The 23656-nt window shown below is 36.2% G+C and overlaps 1 long non-coding RNA gene across 1 annotated transcript in view; it reads right to left on the bottom strand.

Annotated features, from left to right (window-relative positions):
- Window positions 1–23056, bottom strand: part of LOC131693043 (uncharacterized) — a 105344-nt gene extending 82288 nt beyond the window's left edge. The window contains exon 1 of the long non-coding RNA XR_009306138.1: window positions 22060–23056. This is a non-coding gene — a long non-coding RNA (uncharacterized LOC131693043). The remainder of the gene's footprint in view (window positions 1–22059) is intronic.
- Window positions 23057–23656: the final 600 nt, after the last annotated feature.

Here is a 23656-nt window from a genome sequence, read left to right as displayed (position 1 = left end):
GGTAGACAAAAGTATAAGCAAAAAACTGATTTTCATCAGGAAAAATGCATTACAGTAACAAGTGCAAGTCTTTTGTCCAAACTCCCGCTAAGAACAGGATTTCAAGATCAACTGTTGAGCGTCTTATTCTAGTAAGTATCTATCCGTGATGTCGATCGAATTTATTGCTTAAATAATACTTTGTACAAATTGATCGGATTTTCATAGTTACCAGAAAACATAAGCAATTTTATTCCATTCAAAAATTCAACCAATTTATTTCAAACTTTGCTTACACATTCTACGTATAAAATACCTACGTTGAGTTTTCAAGAATAGCATTGTTTATTTCAAATGAATACCAAACATTTTAAGTATATAGGTAGATATAAAGTTCTATGAATAACCGTGCGGAATGCTGCATACTTAAATTTTAACTCTTGGGCTCTTTTTCCTTAAAGCTATTGGAGTATAGAAACACGAAAAACCTCTCTCGCAAGGCTAGTAGATGCTCAATTTTAGCTTCTGATGCTCAATGCAATTATACTAAAATATTTAAAATAGTTCAAGAGCATGGAAAAGGTAGGCAGTCAAAATTGATAGGTTTTATGAGTTTTCAATAACATTTCACGATTACGAAAATATATCAAAATTTCATTTTTACTATCAAGTGAAACTGTCCCTGGCAACACTACTCCAGCTGAAGTCAATCGCATTAATTGAAATAACTTCAGTTCTATGGATAATACTTTCAACAGTTAATGATCAAATGAAATGTTATTGTCTCAGTTATTAGCTCTACCCGATGTTGTGAGCAATACTTGCCTAGGCCAAAAGCTGTTTAAAACAGTTGTGTGTGTACATACAATCCATCTCCTACTGACTGGCAGTGCTTTTATGGAAGATAATGGTTAACAGATTTCATTGACTTATTGGTTTTATCTAAAGATGCAAAGATTTTTAGTCCCAGAGATGAAAGGTGATAGCTCTATTATACACTAGGCACAGAAATTTTCCGTACAGGGAATAGCTCAAGAAACAGTTGCTAGCAAGACCCATAAATTTTTCGAATATGAAATCCAAAGTTCATGTTTATTAGTTCTTTTCATATCCATGTACAAATCACACACTGCATATTTGATAAATTTGTATTGACTATACACTGAAAGGAAACTTTGCCGAAAAACACATTAAGCAGACTCCAAAAAATTGTCCTTGCAGTTTCCGTTCAAATCCAAAACTATATATAGTAGGTGCTAAGAATAACTCTTATTACTCAAACAATAACGCAGAACAGGCATTATCAATGAGTTAATATTGTTCATATACTTTTGCACGGTTTAGAGAAATTAGAGTGATTAAACCGGTGTTTATGTTTTGTTTTTATTCAATTTTCCTTTAGGGGTAACAGATTTTTATCAGAAAGGAAAAAATCAATTTTTTGTAAATCAGAAATTCTGAAACTACATACGCTGAGAAAAAACTTCTCAAAATTTCAATAAGATCGGAATACTACAACTTGAGTTACAGCTATTCATGGACCGTTACCCATTGACCACTCGTAGGCGGTGCGTAGACGCTAGACCGTTGACTCGTTGCATCGACAGTAAAACTCGATTATCTTGTATTTGTATTTTGTTGAAAAGTTCGTTCGCGGCGATCACGATATCTCAGGAACCAATTAATCGATCAATCTGAAATTTTCACTGGTTGTTTCTTATTATATCAGCTACTTTGAGTACAAAAATAACTTTACTGGTATGACCACATCATTTTTTTCCAATCGGAAAACTCAATTTGTGATGCTCGTGAAAAATAAGTAGGCCAATAATGGGTTAACATGCAACGGAAATGATCATTGGATTAAAAAATACTTGAAAATTTGGAAATGTTTGCAGTTTATGATAAAGAATACATATAATATTAAATATTCATCGTAACTTTTACTAAGGCAGGAATAATCATAAAAGAATGCCATTATTTGCATATTCTAGGAAATTTCACCTTCTTTCGGAATATCATAGTGGTCTCTTGCACCGTTTTGCGCCAAGATAGGTAACTATTTTTCATCATAGGTTTGATGAAATAACAAGAGAACTAAGGATTGATTGTGATTACGCGTGTTTATTTTCGTAATAATTCTGCATAAACCAAACTGAAACTGCAATTTGATTAATTCTAGAGTACAGTATCCGACCGCATCCATACATCTATTGCACGTTTTACTTTCTAATATGTTGAAAAATGACGCAATAAATATGTTCAGAAATGTCTTCTAATTAAATAATAATAAAAGATGAAACACATCTATGTTTTCGAAAATCATCAATATTTCGAAGCAGACAAGGGAGTTCGTGGTAATGCATGGGCATTTGAAATTTACCCTTCGTTCGTTGATAGATTGAAATATTTGGTAGTGTACTCTTCCAATCGGTTGTTTTTCTGAAGAAGCTCAAGAAGTATCGAATGAAGAGATTTGAAGATATAGAAAGGGTCACTCGAGGAAACTATCATGTGCATTGACAAACGAAGACATTTTCACTGGATTAATGGTAGCTTCGCACCCTATTGTTTTCAACCAGACTTCGAGCTTTTCGACAATCCATTTGGGATCGTACTTCTTTCGTGAATTTTTTCTTGTTTCAACGTCACGATTCCAACACCGATTACTACAACTTGATCAATCGTGAAGAAATTTGGTGGAGCTAAATGGTACACATATTATAATATTCTCGAAAAAAGTTTTAGTCATTGTGATCCAAACAGACTAATACATGTTTGTATGTTATAGTTTTGGCGATAGCGATCTTTTGAGGTGCTTCTACGCGATCATACATTATATTCCAACTCATTAAATATTACAGGTTACGTGACAGAATATGGAGAAAAATAAGCAAGATTGAGGTGGACATAGTCCTATCAGTAAATCAATCGCCTTATATGCAGCTTATAGCTGACTTTATTACAGAAGATTAATAATGGCTACATTTCAATTAAATGGCGAAAGTGTATTCTACTTCACTCCGGTTATGTCTCTGAAATTACCCATTTTTTATTGGTCTTATATGTATATCTCAGTTTAGAAAATGATATTTAATAAAATGGATGGTGACAATAATATCTAGATATTCAAGGGCTCAATTCCGCTATGACGCTTCTTGGCATGCTTTAGGCGTAGTGAAAACTTTAACCACGTTGTCCTCTAAACCACTTTTCAAGTTGGTCGGAAATGTAACTCGTACATTATCGTTCCATTTTCTATTTTCTTTTAAAAAGTTCCAATGCATTTTATATATATTTTATGTATCTTATTCAATTGCTTAATTTTATTCGTGAATTATTAATATTTCTTTGGTTTATTTTATCCATCTTATTCATTTTACTTTTTTATTCGTTAGATTTATTTTATTTGTCGTGTTTCAATTATTCATTAGTTATTTATTGCATTAACTTTATTCTTTACATTATTTTATTTGCATTATTCATTTAATTGATTTCTGTTAGTTTCATTCATAACATTTTTTATTTTATTCATTTATTTACATACTCCTGTCTTTAATTGTGTTCGCTTAAATTTCAAAAGCGCAAAAATAAGAACAATATAAAAATCATTACCTGATTAGGTAGATAAATAATCTAGCAATATATGCAAATATTCTGATATTTCAAAAACTGCGTAGCAGCTTTCTCCTTTGAGTGGTTATATATGTTAAGATACGAAAAAAGGTAAAGTTACTACGATTCCAGTCCAACAGCTCAACTGTAAGCATAAAACTAAAAAAAATAATCTATTTCTCCTTAGTGAAGAAAAATTTAGTTAAAAACTTTTCTCCACAAAGAAGAAAATTGCGGAAAATGATTTTTTCATATATCATCGTTATGTTGCCATATTATTGAAAATTGATAAAATTTATCGATTAAAACTGTGTTTGGCTACATTTTCCACGCAATTGGACTATTGTAAATATATTAGGAGAATTGCATTGAGCATTGGAAGATAAAAACTGAGCAGCTTCTAGCACTGCGAGGGAAGCCACTATCTTTATGAAAAAAGGCTTTTCGTGTTTCTTAACTCCACCGTTTTCAAGGAAAAATAGTTTTGAAACCCTACATGCACGAGAAAAAAGTTGGGCATGAAAGGGTTAATAACAGGATAAGCTAGCGCCGGATTGAAGCTTGCTGCGAAAAACGAAAACACTATTTGTGTTTCTGAGCAAACCTCTAATCCTGCATGATGTCTCACAATAAAAGTAGTTCTGATTAAGCTGATGAGAATTAATAAAATCGAAACTTGGTTTGGTCCAAAGCAATATGCACTATGCTTCATTTCTCCATAGTGAAGAAAAATTTAGGTAAAACAGTTTTTTTACACGTCAAATGTCTGATTTAATTATTTAGACCATAGATTTCGCAGTGTCCAAAAGCTAGACTGGTTCAGCATAAAGCCATATACTATTGTCATTGTGAAAATGCAGTTTTTCGTGATTTTATGAAGTAGTTACAAACATAGTTAATTTCTCATTCAAGTTAATAGTTCAACACAATGAAATTGTTTAATTCTCGAGTACTTTTTCAAATGGACGTAAGTAACAATGAGAGATTCTCTTTGAGGTCTTTCTCTTCTGTTCATTACTCGGCCATTTCAACATTTACTACTCTACTCTTTGCATAATATTGTAGCAAAAACCGTCGGCTTTCGATATGTACTGGAAAATTAGTACAAAGTGTTGTAATGACGTCGTAATAAACGAAAGAGAAAGTAAACAAAGAGAGGCTCTCAATGTTACTTACGTCCATTTGAACAAGTACTCGAGAATTGATTATTTTTGTAGACGCTAACTCCGAACGCAATTTTATATTTTACTGAGTAAGAAATTATCCCTTTAGAACTGAAAATATTTTGAGATATTTATCCGGTTTAATTATTACCCCCACAATCCATACATTTGCTTAACCTTTAAATGCGCAATGTTGTTTTAAAACAACATTGCGAAAACCATCTCAAAATTATCATAGTAACGTATTAAAACTGTGAGACAATTTTCAGAAAATTTGAAAAAATATGCTTTGCGCCTTTAAGGGTTAAACTCATACAAATAGTTTTGATTTTCTTGAATATAAGTGTTTAAAATTCAGCACCTAATAATATAGCAAATTTTTAAAGCACTCAACATTTTTAACGAGCTTTCATAATTAAAATTCTGTCGGGATATTTTAGTGGTCGTAGTAAATAAGCTACAAACTCACAATTTTGCTGCAAACCCCTCTAACAGGCAATCGCCAATAAGTTCGATGCGGTAGAAATAAAGAGAAACGGCGAAAAGTGAGACGTCAACCCAAACGACATTCCCGACGTCGAAGAGAGGTGTGAATACTTTCTAGCACGGTCTGAGCCCGTTCGGATGGCAAAAAACAGACATACGCTATCGCAGAAACGGAATCAACAGCAGCCGCAACAAACAAGAAGAAAAACACGATAAATTCAATCGTGAGACCTCTTCCGCAACTACCTACCATAACAACTTAAGGCTACGTAAAATGCGCTTTTCACTTGCTCGCGTTCAGGTCGATCCTTCGCCGTGTCGGTTTGACTGTCGTCGTCGTGCGGTCCCTCTTACGATGCACTTTGGCTGCATCGCCGTCGTCGAATCGTCATAAAAGCAAAATGCATTCACATTCACCAGAGCAAGCGAAAAACCCACTCCGATCGGTAGGTCGGCGTGCGAGCGAGAGTGAGATAGGCACAGCGCAAAACGTGAACCAAGCAAAACAACTTCAGAACCTTACGTCGAATCGAGGGCAACATCCTCGATCAACCTTAAATCGGCATGGAAAAAAGGCTATTGCTCTTTTGACACACATTTAATTATAAAACCGGCATATCTTGCGTATTTCTGTCCCCTGCTACCGTCGCTGTATGGGTGCTGGCCGTGTCTGTGTGCGTGTCACATTCAGGTAATGTCGTTGTGTTCGAGCCACAAAATACGACCCCTTGCCTTTAGTTGCTTCAGCAACAACAACTCAGCAGCAGGCAGCAGAATTAGAAGTCGCGTTTCTTCCTGGTATTAGTTTCGATTCGCGCTGCCAGCACCGACCGACGACGGCTCACACACATCCTATTAGGCCGGAGACGGACACCGCGCGCGAGAGCATAAAAGTTGAGCGAACTTGGATTGAGCATGTTAGTAGGCAGCGAAGCAACACATAACACCAGCAACCAGCAGCTATAGGAGGAGTAGCTCCGTCGGTCGGTTGGCAGGCACACAATTTCATAAAATATAGGAAGCGTCGAGTTGCCGGTTGCATGAGCCTGGCCTGATAGGAGTGAACGAGTAACCCAGGGATGAAGGCAGCAGCGGCGACGACTGCGGCAAGTGGGGGCTTATGTGTACGAAGAAGTACGTTGACACTGCCCCGGTGCGATGGAACCAACCGGAGAGAGTGAGAGAGAACACGACGGAACACAATCGGAGAAAGGGAAACACGGACAGAGCACCGTTTCGCCTTCTGCTATACTACGCATATTATGAGTGCGATTATGCTGTAAACCCAGTTCGGGTGGCAGAGTCAAAGTTAGCACGGAGAGGGGGATTAGTTTTTAGGTAGATAAATTGAAGTTTTTTTATGTACAGGGATTATGTGCTTTAAGGATCAATGAATGACTTAATCGTTTGTGTTTTTCTCCTAGCATGGCATTCAAAATATTTGATGAGTTGAAATTTCGATTTTACTTGTACTTTATAGCTGCCCCTCGAAGACTGAAATTTCGCATAGTTTGTTCTACATTGTTTATGCTTTATTGATGAATGGTTCTAATCTCAGCAAGAACAAAGTTTAAATTTAAAATTTGATTGGCATTCTCTTACTAAATGAATCAATTACATGGAAGCAAAAGTTCACATAACTGGTTCACTTAGAAATTGGACACATAAACCATGTGTTTCTCGGAATTGATTTGACGTAAGAGAAACGTAATTTAAGCAAAATTAAAGGATGTAAGAACAATAAACAACATCGCAAAAGCTCCGACGGCCCTTAGAGTAAATCAAGAATTTTCTTTCGAATTCCCGCCGCCACCTTCTTTACACTGGACTGGCCCACGAAATCCACCTTATTGTCGCGGTACCACTGTGGCACCTCCCAACTGTAGTGGCAATTTGTCAAATCTGTATAGTATACATTTCTCCAGGCACTCCAGATTATATAGTTTCGACTACATCGTTTTTCGGACGACATCCTTGATGTTGAACCCGAATCTGCAAATGCATTGCCAGATCATCAGTTTTCTGGCGAATTTATCGGGACATCGGTTTCGTTAACCATGAGAAGCCTGAAGTCGCTCCTGCAATTTCTGGGCGTAGGTGCCTATATAGATTGGTAGCAGATGGATGTTTCGGACGACATCCCGATGCGAAAATCCTGGATTACCCTTGTTCGACTTCAACACCTTCCAGTTCAACTGCCGATCTAAAGTTCCAATATGATGTTCGCATTGAATCTTCCGAGCCACATTCTCGCGATTACGGGACCATTTGAGAACATCTTCCACTGTAGAAACGGTAATTTTCAGATTTTTCGTCATATTTCTAATTGACTTTGTTTGGTTTTCGATGTAGTTGTGCACGATTAATTTTCTTTTCACACAAATCAGTGACAACATTCCAAATCTGTTCACTATAGGCCTTGCTTAAGGATATAAAACTCTCCGGATTCTAAGTGGACCAGACCATATGAGGCTACATTCAACTGCCCTATTGATAGGTGTGAAGCAATTGTCAAATATTTGTACAGTACGCTCTAGGTCTTTAAGTGGTTTATTTCGAAACCACCAGTCGGGGCAATCAAATGCAATATTACAATATAAAGATTGAGTTAGCCTCAATAATAAAAGCTTTCGGTTATGAAACTATTTTATATGAACACTGTAGTGGTTGATTTCAAAAACAGCATTGACCGTTCATCATCATGTGAGGTTGAACTTTTTTTTTTCTAAAAACGCAAGGAAGCCTCACTGCTGAAAATGTAGGTGGATTTAATTGAAGTTTAGTGCGGAAGGTTATATTTACAGAGTTTTACAGCTTTATCAACGCATAATTTAAGATTGCTCAAAGTAAAACAATGTCGAAATGTGAATAAGTGCTTACTTTTGATAGACAAAATAGATGCACTTTTTTCTGAGAGGCATTGCATTGGGGTTCCAAAATCAAAACTATTCCATCGTTCATTATAAACACACTGTGCGCTAAAAAATGCTGTGGGCGTTAGTGGAGAAAAATAGTACATTCTATCCTCTAAGGAGAAATATAGCATAATGCGTATTGCATTAGCTTGAACCAAGTTTGGCTTCAAATAACTCTCATCAGCTTATTCAGAACTTCTTTTCTTGTGGGACATCACGCTGTATTAGGAATTTGCTCAGGAACACAAATAGTGTTTTCGTTTTTGGAGCTAGCGTCAATCCGGCGCTAGCTTAGTGATGTCACTAAGATAGTGTCGGATTCTGATGAGAGGAACTCGAAAGCCCTCTCCAATAACGAATTCATAAAATTATGGCTTAAAGCTTTTTTAAAGGAAATTACCTCAGTATTTGTTTGGAAATAAGCTCGTTTCTTGACAAATACGGAATGTTTGAGTTTTGAGATAATTTTTCTCAGAAATACTCCAAATTTCTGATCTATGTCCCAAATCATACATTTTATGCAGTTTTTCTAATGCGACAAAATCTTAAGAAATAAACAGAACCTTTGCATTCTTAGTCAAAATATGAGAAATTGGAGTTCTAAGTTATAGTGTCATTCATATTAAATTTTATCACTTTCCATGCATCTATTATTCTTAAATCATTTTTTAGTTTTTATCAAATGTGCATTGTTGCACATGAAATATCCCCAGGAACAATATGAGAATAGATTTGGTATCGCTGAAATTTAGAAACATTATTATTTTTGACTTTTGGCGTCGATACCTCTATTATTCATTCATTATTTCTAGTGTCAAAATCTCTCATGCATCATATTTACAAAATAATGTTCCAAAGCAGAAAAATACCGGAAAGGATATAAGGGAATTTAATGAAAGAATGTGGTTTTCAGGGTAAATGTCAATAAACTAATTTTGCTGAATTTTACCGATATACAATATACTTTCATTTGTTCCTGAAAATCTCCCACGTTCAGTAAAGTGCATTTGTAAAAAATTGATAACAGTTAAAATAATAGAGATGAGAAAATGATAAAATTTGATATGTTTTACAATACTCCCTAAAACCCCCTCTTCTCGTATTCTGACTAAGGTCGCAAATGTTCCTTTTGATTCTTGAGATTTTTGACATTAGAAATACTGCAGAAAATGTATGATTTACAGCGTAGAGCAGAAATTTCATTGATTATAGGGGATTTTGGGGAGAAAATATCACAGAACCCTAACTTTTTCTATTATGCAGAAAACGGACATATTTCTATTCCAGTACTAGTATTATTTCGTACGAAAAAGGCGAAAGTTTTCTTTTTTGAGTGCTACTTCAAAAGTTATAGCATTTAATGTATTTTACCTCATATTTTCCCACTGTCACAAAAGTAAAAACTTCAATTAAAATGGGCGGCATTTAAAAATTGTCCAAATGATGTGAAATTTGGTATCTGAGCTTATTCTACAGTCAAATTAAAAATGCTAAAAAAATAAATCCGAATAATATCTCCTGTACTACCAGATAAAACGACAACCAATATCGTTTTCGTTTGAGTTTGAACGTAAAAAGATATGATTCACTGAATCATATAACAAAAACGCTAAAATTGAATTTTTCCACACATTTCGTTGCTACATAGTTGCTACGAGTCTCAGATCAATACCTTCCATTTGATCAAACTCCGTGGTACACATGGAAGCGCTGCAATGTCGGCTGGTTTCCGATATGTAGGTAACACTTCAACTCACCTGATCTTATCCTAACGGTGACCACTTTGAGCTATAGTTTGGATAAGTAAGCATATGTTGAGGTGATATTGTTCAGAAAACATAAGCGTCTCTCGGTAGCCGGCTGCCCCGAGTTTAAAGAACTCAATAACTAAACAAAATTTCTATTTCTAGTGGCCGTTTATTCGAAGTATGAAAATGGTCTGATGAATCGTCATCCTTTCGTTAAATAGGTAAAGCATCAATAGGTAAAATATAGGGAGGAGAGGGCTAGTCCATATCCTATATCCTTCACCATAAACGATGGAGATGGGGGGCGGCCGGAAATGGTGGCTATCATGCCGTCGATGTTTAATAGGGGTTAGATTGGAATGAAAACTCCGGAATCATCTTCACAACGCTGGGGACCTACAACGTACTCGACATTCTCATTGAATTCAACGTTAAATTGATATTTCAAGTTAACGAATGCACGATACGATAGAAATAATGCCTGATTCGCTGCGATAGATTTTTATGTACCGCAGCGAATCGTCTTTTAGTATATACGCACATTCGTCTTTTAGTATATACGTACATATATAAGTTAGAAATGTTTTCATGCAACGTAATTAACAGAAATTCAAAATATTATGAAGCACAGAATTCTATGTCTTCACAAATAGCGTAGGATTTTTTTCTCGATTCTGTATAACTGATAGTCACTCCTCTCTCCAGAGAACGTATTTTTTGTTTTTGGCGGAGATAAAAAAGTGTCGAAATATCCACTCAATTAGCACAAAAACCAAACACAAAGTGGAATAGACTTGCTCTGTTATGTTTATGATGAGCAGCAGCAAGGTAGAGACAACAAAAGGAATAATAGTAATAAAGTTATTAGTTCATTCTCCGGCGGATTTATTTATTCAGAGGGATGAATTATCCTTCTTTACTAATATGAGCAATAAATGCAATGCATTCATATTACCTTATTTTCAGCATGAGCTGTCACTGGAAAGAGTTCTGGAACTGCAATAATTGCAAAACTTCATATCTTCAAAATATTGTATTCTTTAAGCAACAACCGAAAGAAGACATACATATATTGTTAAGCACTTCTTTCTGTTAGGGGAAACTTTGAAGGCTTCTAACTTTCTCTACGATAAATTGTGGACTCTTCACACTTCAACAACCTTTTGTAATCGTAAGATCTTGTGATTGGTGTATTTAGTTCAGAATGGTATATCTTGGGTTGGAAGTACCATGTGGTGACTTGTATGTGGGGGTTACGATGTGGCATTTCAAATATACTCATTATGCAAAAAATGTATAACTTGTTTCGACCTTCGTCAGTACTGCCTAGAATCCTTGAAAAAATGTTTCCTCTACCAGCATCCCGGTTTTTTGATAGCAGCGTTAATTTAGCTGCTCGCCGAAAATCGACAGAATTAGATGGCTTAAAAATACCCTCTGTGGCTGTTTTTTAGGTTTGAGGGCAGTATGAAGGTTTGGCGTCGATAGAGCATATCTTATTGAAAAAGGAAAAGCTTGTGTTACTGAAGGTGGATTCAATATACAAATAACTACAAGTATTTGATTTCAATGGAGTGCATTTTCATACACAGAACATACACTCTGATCCTGCGAACTCTGTCCAAAATTAGTCGAATTTTGACCTGTGAAGGGTAGAGTTCTGGTAGATGTCGTTTGTCGCAATCACCATGATTGTTACCGAAACGATCCTGTTCCAATAACTTAACCTCAAGGTCGACTACCTTAAGCCCGTACAATCGCCAGGTGAAACTCACGCACCGTTGTAATGTCTCGCAAAAAGCATGCATATTAGCTTATTTGATTATTTTGTCAAGAAATTATGCGTGCCAGCAGTCATACATTTCCACAATCATACAAAATGGTGTAACAAACAATAAACGTTTGTTATAAACAAAATCACTTTTCCAAAGGTAAATATCTACTTTTTTCCTTTTCAAAATTACATTGGACGATTTTGATTCGTTTGAATCGACAAGCAGGTGTATCGATAGTAACTGGCAAGATAATCAAATAATGAGTTGGACGATGAAGATGCATGATTATTAGATTGAACGATTTGTTTTCAATCCTTGCACCTGGAATAACATTAGTGTTAAAAAAAATCCAAAACGATTCCGGCGATGACAACAGACGAATTTTTGAAAACAAAACAGCATTTCCTTCATTAATTAAATATTCTAGGGGATTTAGAGTTTTTACAGGAATGGGCGAGATGTGAACACGGCGCGTGGGGCAGTGGCTCATATTAGTGCATATATACGAAATAAACTTTGCTGGTATAAGATTCAGCTTTGCTAGGATGCGATGTTGCATACAGTCGTTCTTACATATCTCGGATTGCGGCGAGTGATTTCAGCGTGACGCGCTTCATCAATTGGGGTCTATACGTCTGCATTGTACTGCAACTACAAATTGCCTGCCAGATCATTTGCTGATTACTAAAGAAACGAGAACATTAAAATTACTCGGCACACGCTCTAAAACATTGTATGATAAATCTGATCACAATCGATATCTGTCAATAGCTGCTCATTTAATTTGATAAGAATTGATAAGGCCAAACGATTCCCAGTAACTAAACTACTAATAGATGACAAAAGAATACTTTTCTTAATGACATTGCTACTTCTAGTTTCGCACTCCATATAATAAAATATTATTTTCACCACTTTGCTAGCACTGGAGTACTATGGCTCTAACATTTTCATATCTTCTCCTGCTTGGTAACATCTAGCCAAATAGAACTTGTTAGAAGTAAGAAAAAATAGAATTTAGCTAATTAGTTCAAGAAATAAAATAAAAAAGCTTCTTAACTCATATTTATATAGTTAGCAATTTTTATTCACAAGCACTTTAAATTCTTTTGTAGAGCCTAACATGCATAATATGAAACCGAAATATTTTAGCTCGCACTCACCGAAGACAATTCATGATTCTCTTAAACTAAATAAAAAACGAATAAACCATCGCAGTCCGCTGCTGTCAAAGCCGACCGAACCCATTTTGATGCAGCTTGCATATTTAATGCTCTTCTCTTCTTCGACTTACATGCCGTCCTACGATGGTCGCACTCGATTACCATTCAATGAGAAAAGTATAAGAGGAAAACAGAAAAAAAGGCTCGCCTTTCTTTCACTTCCCCAAAAGTGCATTGCCCTCTCCAAAGGAAGAAAGCAGGAAGAAGTGTGTGTGTCTTATTTTTTCCTTCCTGCTCTGGTCGATTTTATTCGTACATTCCGGACATGCATCTTTTACGTGGGGTCGTTTCGTCAGACCTTTCACCGTTTTGCGTTGTTCGTTCGTTCTATACGAGAGAAAGCTTGCTCTGCCATCCCGATGGATGGGAGGTCAAATGAAAAAAGAAATACGCGATCATAAAAGCCTTCCTTTTGTACGGTTCATGAACAAAAAACACTTCTCGCGTAGTGGCTGATTTTTTTTTTCGCATGTTCTCGATGTTTTTGCTTCTCTAAAACAAATCAAATGTGAAATTACGATCGTCAACACATCCAAAGATAGCTAAGTAATACTACAGCGAAGTGCAATGTAGTCTTTTTGAATGAAACTCAAGAAAATAAAAAGGTTGGTAGATAAAAAATCGGACGGAATGTGAATCAAAAAACGGACCAAAATCGAACCAAAAATATTCATGGATGAGAATATTACTCTATATTTAGAGAAAACTGCAACTGAAGCTAAGACGACATTAAATACACAATTCTTGATTGAACAAAGATGGTAAACAATTGAAATAAATAAAGCCTAAGTAGTTGACATCCTGTTGGCAAAGAAGCAAGACTTTCGACTTTGGTATACGATATCAAAAAATATTCGAAATTAGAATAAAATATCGCACATGTGCTGCTTTTCTATTGTTGACCGAAACGATTTAAGATTGCAGAACGTTTTTGGATAAACATAACATTCTCATTTACATTGCGTCTGTTCTTATCGCTGCATGCTAATTAACCATCCGGCACTCGCGCCGTTGTATTTAGTGCAACACCTTCAGAAACTCTAGCGAAATCTTCTTTCAGCACCAGTGACTGCTCATTCGGGGAGCCATTCACGCGAGTGTCGGAAGGTTAATACCGACACCGGTTATGTCCGATGTCGATCTACCGGAAAAGGGATAAATATTAGTCTGATACATGTTACTACTTGAGATCGAGGATCTTCTACATCTTCAAATGTATCACGACAAAGGGAAATTTATTAGTAAGTGTATTAATCAGTTACCATGCGTTAATGTTAATGCGTCAAGAATGTTAGGATTTATTATGTATTTTTTCTATTCGCAAATTTCCGTTAGATTAAAAACAACTAAGTGCTACCAATAACCTGTTATGTTACAACGATCCTGAAAGCTGCCTATGACCATACAACCTGAATGTAATCGATTTTCGATGCACCCGATACAGACATGACCTATTAAAAAGTTCTTAGTCAAAGAAACATTTATTTTAAATGAATATCAATATAACTATAAATATTAGGACAGAATATTGATTATTATTACTTTTCAGGAGAACATTTTTTAGAGTTGTCCTACTGAAGCTGTAGAGCTGAAGGGCTCCCTGTCAGAGGCACTCACTTTGTGTATCATCGCGAGAAACTTGAACTTTTGTATGTTAACGTGTTCGATCGTGTGGGCATTTGTATGTCGCGTGTATGTAACTATTTTTTCAGTGAGCGGTTTAGATGTTAGACTATTAGAAAAGAAAGAGTTCCCCGTATCACTAGAGTTCCCAATCATGTCGCCATGTCTAGTAGATATAAGCGTTATTTTTTGATTGGTCAAACTGAATGCACGGGCCTAGATTATCAGAATCGACGGTCATCTTCGGGAGTTCTGGCATGGGAGTCCTAGACCAGGGCACATCGCCAAGCCCAGGGTACCTCCAGAAGGACCTAGGCCCTAAACCTACTTTGTGCATTATTTCGACCATGGCCTAAGTGGGCAATAAATGTCGCCAAGTTGAGTATTGAACTTGATCACAACGTAGCTTAGCTAAAAAGAAAGTAATCGTAGCCGAAGTATGATATCACTGTAATGCAGCTTTAGCCCCTGGACGATGTCAAGGTACAGTATTACGCCGAGAGCTTAACTTTGAATGCGAACATGTAAATATAATTGCCCCTCTCTTGTATATAGAATCTTATTTCTAGTCTTAAGATAGCTGTAAATTTTTTTCTCTTTTATAAAAAAAAATATTTCAACATTGTAACCTCCTAGTTTTAAGATATCCAAAATGTAAAAACAAGAGAATTTGGCACCGCCAAGCTAACGCATTTGTGTCTATCAAATAAATGAAATGAATAAAAAAATGTAAATATAATATGGAATTTTCACAATCAATTCTAAACGCCCTTAATTTATTGTTGTAGTAACTGTTGATTTTGCTAAGTGGATATGAGTATTACACAGAAAAAATTGAAATTTGACATTTATTTATGTGCACATATTTGTAGTATGAAAATAGATATAAAGTTAAATCTTTTACAAGTTCACATGACTTAAACAATAAATTTATGCATCTTTACTGATCTTTATCCTAATATGATTATAAAATATGTGTTGGGAGCTATCACATGAATTATAGCCCAAAATCATATGCATATTGATGCTCTAATTAAATGCCTCAGTTTTTATTTAATTTTTAATAAAAAATTTTCCTAGGGCAATGTATTGATTTACATGTCGTTTAAATTTGGCCGTAAGTAAAAGAATAAATAGAAATTATTTGATAGGATTAATCTTTATAAGATGCATGTTTAACACACAAACTAGAATAAACCAGTAAAAGAGAAACTCACAGTCATAGTTACAACTGCAAATAAGGCAGGTCCCGGTTGCAAAGCATGTTGAACCAACCAGAGCAGCTGACGTCGGAACAGATATCGAACAACTTGGTTTTCGACGCGGAGGCCGTTCCAAATGTAATGAATCAATCAAAAAGTATATTTTGGCATTAAATATTAGATTTTAAATTGTTAAGAAATTTAATTTGAAAACCGAGATATTATATCTAAGTAGTTTGTCAAAAAAATTCTATAACTACTTTACGAATATGATGTTGAAGGACAAATTATGGGTCGTCTTTACACTAAAATTTTGGATAATAGGTATTGTTATGTTCATTATTCATTATTTTGAGAAAACTAACAAAAACCTAATTAAAACACAAACTTTTGACTACTTTACCAAAAAATGGTTTCTTAAATATTAACTGAAAGATATTTTTTTTTAGATCCTGGGATGGTCCACCTCACACCCGTCTTTTGTATTGTGGAAGGTTTAGGAGCAGATATCTTTCGATAATAGTTTTCACTCATGAGAGATTCTTTCAATATTACTTCACTTCGGTGTATGCCCATTCTACTCTCTTATAAATCCAAATACCTCTGCTTCACAAACATCTTGCAGGCCTGCTTAAGTTCTCTTAGGCTATTAGTCCGCTTGGTGTATTCTGGCAATGCATTGAACAAATTGTAGCCTTTATAAAATAAGGAGTTCTGCGTACAAGATTTCATAGCGCTCAACAATCTCAGATTGCCGTCTTGTCTGGTTTGATACCGGTGCACATCTCTTCCGTATCCACAAGTACTGTGGCGTCATTCCATCCATAATTGTAAACAATTGAGCATCAAATGTCTGCGGAATTCGTCTGTTACTTCGTAGTAACAGTCGCATTACCTTGTTGGGGTTTGTACAGTAGAAAATATTCGCGTATTCTGATGGAACTAAAAGTTTTTAAATACAAAGTACACCTTTGGAGATAAAGCTCAGGTCAATTACAAAAAAAAACTGTAACGGTTGAGATTTAATCGTACGTTTAGAATAATTTTTCCACAAATATGATCTTTTATCGTCCCTCTGGAGATTCTTAACCATAAACTAAACACCCTGTATATATGTGATCAATCGATTAGTAATACACGCATGGCCTCAGGAAAAACAGGATTTTTTACGAATGCTTACAGTTTTCGTACATTTGTGCTCTGCGGTAGATATTGAGATAATCACCTTTTCTTCGAATGATATTACGAAATAGTGGCTGAAAATCACTGGACTAGACCAGTATTTAGTATGGAACAAAAAGTGTATCCCTGTGCATGACAAAAACGTCCAAAGGTAGTTTTATTATTCATGCAGTCGATCACCGAATTTGTCACAAAAATACCTGCATTTTCTTATTGTGAGACTCAGTAATATTAGAAATTTATCCACCCTAGTGAACCTAGTTACTAAGACATGTTGGTAGATTTGAGCAATTCATAGTAATGCTACCTAAGCTCGACTCCTACCAGCAGGATACAAAAGTTTAGTCCGTAAGATTTAAAGCTTGTTTCTAATGATCCTGCCACATATAGTTTTCCGATCTGTATATTTCACATCCTTGCTCTCACTTGAGTACTATTGCTCCAAATTTGCATAACTATCCCTACTTAGTATCTCTAGCTAATGAATGTGATTAAAAAGTAAAAAAGAAAATGTGGCTACATGTTAGTCCAAATACAAATAAAAAAGGAAAAGAGAACCTAGTTACATATTAGCACACAAACAAGTTGCTGCCATTTTGCTCAATGTAAACATTGTATATAACAGCTATATCATCACTGGAATTGTATAGGCTCCAAAATTTAGTCAGATTTCTGGACAAAATTCCATATAATGTTAAATTGATTTTAGTATTCAAAAATACATAATTTAGCATCATGAACGCTGGAAAAATAACCACGAAATTCCCAAGTGTTTACTATTCCATCAGAATCATATTGCAAAAGTTATGCACAAGCTCAAAAAGTGTGGTTGACTTATACCAACAAAGCATAAGGACAGCCAAATATTAGAAATCCATGAGATTGGCTGAACTATTTTGAACACAACGAAGCAAAATCATATTTTATAAGTAACTGCGATGTCTAAGGTAATAGATAATGAGTTTGAAGTTTACTTGATACCGCGAATAATTAATAGAATTGGTCGGTGTTAAGTCAGACCGGACTATATCGCAAAACTCGCAAATTAGATAATCATAGAGCTGGATAAAGAATTTCTTCAACTACATTCGACCTTTTGATTTTAAATATATTAGAATAAGCCAGAATTATAGCAAAAAAAATCAAATTATAATGTAAAGGATGCTACAATTCAAACTTTAAACTCGATTGTCTCGAAATCAATACAATGTAACTTAGTCCGGTCTGACTTAACACTGACCAATTGACAATTGGGAATTTGGTAAAAATGTAAAATAAATGTAAAAATATGTAATTTCGAGACATGTTCAACGGTATGGCAAAACCGTTTATTTTCAGAGTTCCTGTGAACCCTATTTACGGCTGACATCATAATTAAGCCCAAGAGGATTTTGTTCGACGAAAATTCCCTTTTCCATTAACTTAAACCTCGAGACCATGTTGGGCTTCTTTATCAAATTCTTCTGGCAAAGCCTTTTGATTTTTAAATACAACTCTGCCCTTGAAACCGGATTGAAGCATACAGTTCCGATTTGATTGGGATGTTAGGCGCATTACAAGTTCATTATCTAACTGTTTTGCGAACGAAGGAGCCAAAAAGTCATGATTTTACTAAATTGCTTTCAAAATAGGTTGGTCGATCATTAGATTTCTAATATTTGGCCGATTATTATGCTTTCCTGGCATAAGGCAACGGGAAATAGAAACCTCTCGGGAATTCGTATTCTCGAATACAGTGTTTTTGTGATGAATTTGATGGTCCAGTGCATAAAATTAGAGCTTCTTTTGCTTTCGTTTGCTCTATTTGGTACTGGCTTCTGGAGCTCAAGCTTTTCGAATTAATAATCCCAACTTTAAATCATTAAAAATAGTTTCGGTATTCGGCTGCCCAGAGCAATCAATACACGATAACATAATTAACAGTTTTACTGATAAATTTCCTCATCACGTGACAATGCGTGACGAATTTTGTCTGTATGCTTCAAATTGCAATTTCTCATGCTTGCGGAACGTGCGTCAGATATATTGGGTAGCATTAGATAGCATTCTGTCAGATGTCAATGTAAAAAAGCAGTGTTGAGTAAACGTAAAGATGTCGAAACCAGAAAACAATCGGCCTAGCTTTGTGGTCTTATTGTGCGCCGGAGCAAGCATAAAGAAGATAGTTCGGTCGGTAAATGTGTTGGAAAGAACAATGTTTTATATAAAATGGAATGGGAAAGTGATAAACTGTCATACACGCTTACCCATAAGAAATATGGGCCCATATAGGCAGCCAATGCTGCAGTTGATGGAGCAGTACAGTCTTTAGGCAGTACACATCGAATGATTGAGTGTTACGTCGAATGAAACCCTGAATTGAAAAAGCCGTTGCGACGGTTGCAGAAAAATGTTCGGAAAACCTCAGTTTAGTATCACGGCGGATGCCAAGGACTTTTATCACAGCAACTCAACTAATAGTGGTAGATGCGATTCTGTAGTCGAAGGAAATTGGAGATTGTAGTCGTGAAAAGGTGAATACATTGTATTAATCTGTGTTAACTTACATCCCTCAAAATCATCAGCTTACATCAGTTTAGGAGACCTAAGAAGGTTGCAGAGGTCGCTGTTGAATGACACGAATATCAGTGGGCCTAATTGACTCCCTTGTGGCACACCTGAGGATATGTCGAAAAATGTAAATATCGTATCAGGTTGGTTGTTGTGGAACGCTTTTTACCAAAAACAATGTTGTTCCTCTGCAAAAATATGGTGTACAGCGTTATGAAGAGTTTCGTGTAACTGACTTTCGAGCATTTTTGGGAACAACTTTGGGTCGAAATTCCTCTATAATTGCTAACGTCGTAAATACTACCAATTTTGTGAATGGGAGTTACTGCAGCGACTTTCCAAGAACTCGGAAAGACCCCACGACTGAGAAATTAGTTGAAGATGAGGTATTAGTAAAGAAATTACTGCAGCGACTTTCCAAGAACTCGCAAAGAACCCACGACTGAGAAATTAGTTGAAGATGAGGTAGTAGTAAAGAAATATATCGCAATGAAATCAACAATTTAATGGAATAGAACATTGATTATAAAAAAACCAAAATCGTGGAATCAAGAAACTCAGTGGTTGTGAAATCCAGTAATTGTGGTTAAAAATTAAGTCTAAAATGTTAAATAAAGGGCCAGAATTTTTGTTGTACCAAGTTTTTGATTTATTACGTCCGTCTTAGGATCTTTGGGGTGAATATTACGATCTTTACATCTTTGGAACTTGCATCAAATTTACTTTAAGATCTTTGAATCTTTTTATTTTTAGATTCCGCCCCTTTTTATGGTAGCACCTTTAAGATATGATTGATTACCCTTGCAATCTATTAGCTGACGGTATATTATATTGTTATATTTGTTACCCGGCATAAAGGTAAAGCAAAAAACAGTTTTATAAAGTTACACTAAGGAACTATAAAGTTGCTGCTGCTTATAAGTGATGATAATAACTACCAATAAATGAAATTTATTGTCCGCGAAGGACAGTTTTAAAGGTTGACGTTGTAGGTTGTTGTTTCATGGCAGTCTATTCCATACAAGAGGGCCGGCGATAAGTAGGGTCTAATACGCCCCCCTCATTCCAAAATAGCTATATTTCACCATTCGACACTATAATCTTCTCACTAGTTACTCTAATTTATTGTTATATTAGTTAGAAATTAGTACCCGTTTCATTTTTTATTGAAACATCCTGATACAAGTACTATTAAACATTTTTCAAAGACGCCTTGATTCTAGTTTTTTCTTTCAGCCAGGGCAAAATGCCCCTGGTGAAAGTGTAATATACCCCACAACAAGAGGACGGTTTGCCCCACAGCAATCGGTGAGTATGCCCCACAACAATGGGTGGGGCGTTTTGGCCGGTGATGAGCTGTTGTGAATACATGAATAATTCTACACACACATAGTTTTACGCCAAGCTAAAAACTAATATAGTAACTATAATATTCTAGTAAACTACGTGAAATAGTTCTATCGAATCCGACTGTTTCTAATTGGTTGTAATGCTATTGGAAAAAGTGGGAGTTTACATCAAAGTAGCTCTTTTGTATCTTTTGTGTATCTTGTTGTTTTGCAATATATTAAAAATACCAAACTGAAACGATCCTGTTATCAGTCATTTTTACTTTTTAGATAATTCAGGAATCTTGGGAATCAAAGAGGGGCATTTTGCCCAGAGAGGCGTATTATACCCTTTTACCCTACACTTTTTCTTTCAGATGTGGTGTGACGAGGAATGGTGAAATTTCGAACCCATTTAACCCTATCAAGCCCAACTTTTTTCTAGTTCATGTAGGGTTTCAAAACTATTTTTCCTTGAAAACGGTGGGGTCAAGAAACACGAAAAGCCTATTTTCATAAAGATGGGTGCTTCCATGGCAGTGCAAGAAGCTGGCCAATTTTTACCTTCTTATGCTCAATACAATTCTCCTAGAATAATTACAATAGTCCAATTACGTGGAAAACGTAGCCAACGACAGTCCGAATTGATAAGTTTTATCAGTTTTCAATAATATTGCACCATAACGAAGATATATGAAAAAATCATTTTCAATCGTCAACGTAAACTGTCCCTGGCAGCACTGCTCCATCGGAACCCAATCAGACTAATTGCAAGAACTTCAGTTCTAGAGCTAATCCTTGTAACTGTTAATACTCAAATTAAAGGCAACAATCACATTAATGATCCTTACTTGTTTTTGTGAGCACATATCGCTTCAATCAAAAGTTATAGTTGTTTAAAAACGTTGTTGTCCACAAACAACATGGGGATGAATGGGTTAAGTTGCAGCTTTTGCCGGTGTTTTTGCAAATATTCAGGTAGAGTTCCTTTGTAACCTAGTCCCAAGATTGAATTAAATGAAACAATCGCTCACTCGGTTAAACCAAAATATGCATAATAGTTTTCAATTTATGTTAACTCTTATTGTAATTTTTTGTGTCATCTTTTGTGTCATCTTATTTATGTCATCTTATTTATGTTCAATTGTTCAAATGAAATTTCAGGCAATATTCAACGCAGTTGAGAAAAAAAAGTCATCTATAATGTTATCCAAATCCACATCACGTCATCTAACGTCCCGAAAGCGTCGATACTATTCGCCATACTAACCTTGGCCATCAAACGAGCTGAGCAGTTATCCGATTCGGAGTCCAAAATCCCTCACTATCGCTTCACACTTCACGTCCTCTTCGACTTATATCTCACAAAGCAGACCGAAAAAATGGCACGTCACTTCACTCTCTTCTAGAACGGTCCTTTTTTCTCCACTGTTTGACTATTTTTTACACTTTTCTGTTTCATTCAATTCACACGACCGTTTTCTCTATTTTTCACAAACCTTTACCTTAATATTGCTTCACTTCCACGATTCCACCGGATTGGTTTTTATTACATTTTGAAAACTGCTCAATCTATCCGTCACAAGTCAAACTGCACTTTCCGTCCTCACAAAATGGGACGAAGCGGGTCTCCCTTCCGTTTTCAGGTTTGCTGCACACTGCCCCACGGAGGGGTGCCACCGCTCCAGCTTCTTATCATGATGCCTGAGGATACTGCTTCTGCTACAAATTTGCACTCATCCGAAAATTTTTCCTCCACTGTTGCTAGCACAGTATTTTTCAACCAAACCGTGGCAAGAAACACACTAAAATCTGATTAAATCTGTGGTCCAAGCTCGCATCGAAGCAAAAATTTAGTTACACAACTCTCCCTGAAAATCTCACTTTTTCCTACGATCAGGACTGCCTACTTCGACCGAACGACAGGCAAAACTTCATTCAGCCTTATCAGTTTCGATTCACAACTCGCAGAAAGGGAGGATTTTTCACGGTTGTTCGCGAACCTTTTTACCCTGCTGTTGCTGCTTCACATCCAGAGACCTACTCGGTCTGCCTAGCCGACACTTTGCTCGCTAACTTCACGGGACGACAGCGGCACTAAACACTAAGGTTATAGTTAGTACACTAGAAACCGAAAAACTAGCAGGAGTAGGTCTTCAACACGAGGAGAGAACTTGTGGGAACCGACTTTTCCGGTGAAAACCAGGCGATAAACATTAGAGACTATGAAAAAGTTGCGACCGTTTGATCAACTATGATGAGAGAAATGACTGTACGATATAATGTGGACCCCGGGGTGAACGACCGCTCGAACGCGTGTATTTTTCAGGCGCACTAACACCACCAATCGGCGATTCCTCACTTGAAATGCGACGACGTCGCACAAACTCGCCGTTCCTTTCATACTCGGCCGACACCGTCGCACATACCAACACACATACACTCACTCGCGCTCTCTCGCTTGTTCGACCCGCTCGGTCAACTTGATAAACGCTCTCCCAAAAAAAGTAGAAACGGTTCTTTCTGTACGTAACTCCGTCAACAGTTAGCGGTACTGTGTGTGTTGCGTACGACCTCTTGTACACACACACACCTGCTTTGCTTGATGTCAATCTCTGTTTTTAGTACAATATTCTCTCGCACATCTTGCTACGAACTGTGAAATATTAGTTGCATGATGAGAATGTTTTCGCCTGCGAAACCAGCTCTAATGTTAGTGTTTTCTCATACACTATTCCTTCTGGTCCTGAATGTGTTGATCGAGCGAAAATGCATACAGTGCCAATGATGATGGATACACGCATGAACTTGGAAGAGGTCGGCGAAATGCATCTCTATTGCATAACTACGTCGCAACGTTGTTAGGG

Source organism: Topomyia yanbarensis, chromosome 3, assembly GCF_030247195.1.
Source record: "Topomyia yanbarensis strain Yona2022 chromosome 3, ASM3024719v1, whole genome shotgun sequence".
NCBI classification, from domain to species: Eukaryota; Metazoa; Arthropoda; class Insecta; order Diptera; family Culicidae; genus Topomyia; species Topomyia yanbarensis.
The sequence above is the reverse complement of the archived record's forward strand: the minus strand, read 5'-3'. Positions and strand labels throughout refer to the sequence as shown.